Consider the following 3,739-nt stretch of genomic DNA (forward strand, 5'->3'; position numbering starts at 1 on the left):
CAGCAGACTTAGGTATGGTATAAACCCTCTTGGAGCAGGTCACCATTAACCCCACCATAGAGTTGTCAGAACTTACACAGGACTGAGAAATAGACTCTTGGAGGGCACAAACAGAAACTTGTGTGCACCAGGATCCAGGAGAAAGGAGCGGTGACCCCACAAGAGACTGACCCTGACTTACCCGGAAGTGTCCAGGAGTGCCCAGGATTCTCCAGCAGAGACGTGGGTCGGTGGTGGCCTGCTGCAGGGTTGGGGGCAGTGAGTGTAGGAGTACATGCATGGGATCTTTTCAAGGTCACCATTACTTTCGTTACCTCCACCATAGTTTGGCCCCAGTAAATAGCAGAGAGGGAACACAGCTCCACCCATCAACAGAAAATTGGATTAAAGATTTACTGAGCATAGCCCCACCCATCAGACAAGACCCACTTTCCCCTTCAGTCAGTCTCTCCCATCAGGAAGCTTCCATAAGCTTCTTATCCTTCTCCATCAGAGGGCAGATAGACTGAAAACCACAATCACAGAAAACTAACCAATCGGATCACATGGACCACAGCCTTGTCTAACTCAATGAAATGATGAGCCATGACATGTAGGGCAGCCGAAGACAGATGGGTCATGGTGGAGAGTTCTGACAAAATGTGGCCCAAAATGTGGAGAAGGGAATGGCAAACCACTTCAGTATTCTTGCCTTGAGAACCCCATGAACAGTACAAAAAGGCAAAAAGATAGGACACTGAAAGATGAACTCCCCAGGTCGGTAGGTGCTCAATATGCTACTGGAGTAGTGGAGACACAAATCCAGAAAGAATGACAAAACGGAGCCAAAGCAAAAACAAAACCCAGTTGTGGATGTGACTGGTGATGGAAGCAAGGTCCAATGCTGTAAAGAGCAATACTGCATAGGCACCTGGAAAGTTAGGTCCATGAACCAAGGCAAATTGGAAGTGGTCAAACAAGAGATGGCAAGAGTAAATGCTAACATTTTAGGAATCAGTGAACTAAAATGGACTGAAATAGGTGAATTTAACTCAGGTGACCATTGTGTTTATGACTGTGAGCAAGAATCCCTTAGAAGAAATGGAGTAGCCATTATAGTCAACAAAAGAGTCCAAAATGCAGTACTTGGGTACAATCTCAAAAATGACAGAATGATCTCTGTTCATTTCCAAGGCAAACCATTCAATATCACAGTAATCCTAGTTTATGCCCCAACCAGTAATGCTGAAGAAATTGAAGTTGAATGGTTCTGTGAAGACCTACAAGACCTTCTAGAACTAATACCCAAGAAAGATGTCCTTTTCATTATAGCGGACTGGAATGCAAAAGTAGGAAGAGATTCATGGAATAACAGGAAAATTTGGCCTCGGAGTACATAATGAAGCAGGGCAAAAGCTAATAAAGTTTTGCCAAGAGAACACACTGGTCATAGCAAACACCCTCTTCCAGCAACACAAGAGAAGACTCTACACATGGACATCACCAGATGGTCAATACCAAAATCAGATTGATTATATTCTTTGCAACCAAAGATGGAGAAGCTCTATACAGTCAGTAAAAACAAGACCAGGAGCTGACTGTGGCTCAGGTCACAAACTCCCTACTGTCAAATTTAGCCTTAAATTGAAGAAAGCAGGGAAAAACACTAGACCATTCAGGTATGACCTAAATAAAATTCCTTACGATTATACAGTGGAAGTGACAAATAGATTCAAGGTATTAGATCTGATAGACAGAGTGCCTCAAGAACTGTGGGCGGAGATTAGTGACATTGTACATGAGGCAGTGATCAAGACCATCCCCAAGAAAAATAAATGCAAAAAGGCAAAATAGTTGTCTGAGGAGGCCTTACAAATAGCTGAGAAAAGAAGAGAAACTAAAGGCAAAGGAGAAAAGGAAAGATATGCCCATCTGAATGCAGAGTTCCAAAGAATAGTAGGGAGAGACAAAAAGCCTTCTTCAGCAATCAATGCAAAGAAATAGAGGAAAGCATTAGAATGGGAAACACTAGAGATCTCTTCAAGAAAATGAGAGATACCAAGGGAACATTTCATGCAAAGATGGGCTCAATAAAGGACAGAAATGGTATGGGCCTAACAGAAGCAGAAGATATTAAGAAGAGGTGGTAAGAATACACAGAAGGACTGTACAAAAAAAATCTTCATAACCTAGATAACCATGATGGTGTAATCATTCACCTAGGGCCAGACATTCTGGAATATGACATCAAGTGGGCCTTAGAAGCATCACTACCAACAAAGCTAGTGGAGGTGATAGAATTCCAGGTGAGCTATTTCAAATCCTGAAAGATGATGCTGTGAAAGTGCTGCACTCAGTATGCTACCAAATTTGGAAAACTCAGCAGTGGCTACAGGACTGGAAAAGGTCAGTTTCATTCCAATCCCAAAGAAGGGCAATGCCAAGTTCAGTTCAGTTCAGTTCAGTCACTCAGTTGTGTCCGACTCCCTGTGACCGCATGGACTGCAGCACACCAGACCTCCCTGTCCATCAGCACTCCCGGAGTTCACTCAAACTCATGTCCGTTAAGTCAGTGATGCAGACCAACCATCTCATCCTCTGTCGCCCCCTTCTCCTCCTGCCTTTGGTCTTTCCCAGCATTAGGGTCTTTTCCAATGAGTCAGTTATTTGCACCAGGTGGCAAAACTATTGGAGTTTCAGCTTCAACATCAGTCCTTCCAATGATTATTCAGGATTGATCTCCTTTAGAATGGACTGGTTGGATCTCCTTGCAGTCCAAGGGACTCTCAAGAGTCTTCTCCAATACCACAGTTTAAAAACATCAATTTGGAGGTAGTTGGAGCGAGAAGCAGAGTCTAGTACCCGGTGGCCAGTGCAATGCCCAAAGCCAAGGGAAAGACTCGGAGGCAGAAGTTCGGTTATAATGTTAACCGGAAGCGTCTGAACCGGAATGCTCGATGGAAGGCAGCGCCGCGGATCGAATGCTCACACATCCGACATGCCTGGGACCAGACCAAATCGGTGCGGCAGAACCTGACTGAGATGGGTTTGGCTATGGACCCCAACAGGGCTGTGCCCCTTTCTTAAGAGAAAGGTAAAGGCCATGGAAGTGGATGTAGAGGAGAGGCCTAAGGAGGTTGTGCGGAAGCCTTATGTGCTTAATGACCTGGAGGCAGAAGCCAGCCTTCCAGAAAAGAAAGGAAATACACTGTCACGAGATCTCATTGACTATGTTCGCTACATGGTGGAGAACCATGGGGAGAACTATCAGGCTATGGCCCGGGACGAGAAGAATTATTATCAAGATACCCCAAAACAAATTCGGAATAAGATTAATGTCTACAAGCGTTTTTACCCAGCAGAGTGGCAAGCCTTCACTGATTCTTTGCAAAAGAATAAAATGGAGGTTGAGTGACTGGTTTATGCCTGCCCCAGGTTGAGGCTTCCTCTTGGACCAGAGAAACAAGGAGGGGTGTGCATCTACATGAGGCCAGCCAGACCCCATGGAATCAAAACGTTATAATGCATGTGCGCGCGCGCACACACGCACACTCGCTCGCGCACGCGCACACACTCGCGCTCACTCTCTCGCTCTCTCACATTTCACTTTGGAGCAGATACAGTCTCCCAGAGGCTCCAGTTTATATTCTTCTGGGGGCTCTGGGGAAAGCCAGAACTTGCTGTTTTCTGAGCGGGCGGTTTGTTTGAATATAGTCTGTATACAATAAAATAGTTATTTTAAAAAAATAAATAAATAAAA

General features: G+C 44.8%; 1 pseudogene; it reads left to right on the top strand.

Moving 5' to 3' along the window:
* The first annotated feature begins 2,814 nt into the window (after window positions 1-2,814).
* Window positions 2,815-3,484, top strand: LOC129541010 (nucleolar protein 16 pseudogene; annotated as a pseudogene).
* Window positions 3,485-3,739: the final 255 nt, after the last annotated feature.

The sequence above is a fragment of the Moschus berezovskii genome, chromosome 4 (assembly GCF_049115385.1).
Source record: "Moschus berezovskii isolate FMDL1 chromosome 4, NW_MosBer_1.0, whole genome shotgun sequence".
Taxonomy (NCBI): Eukaryota; Metazoa; Chordata; class Mammalia; order Artiodactyla; family Moschidae; genus Moschus; species Moschus berezovskii.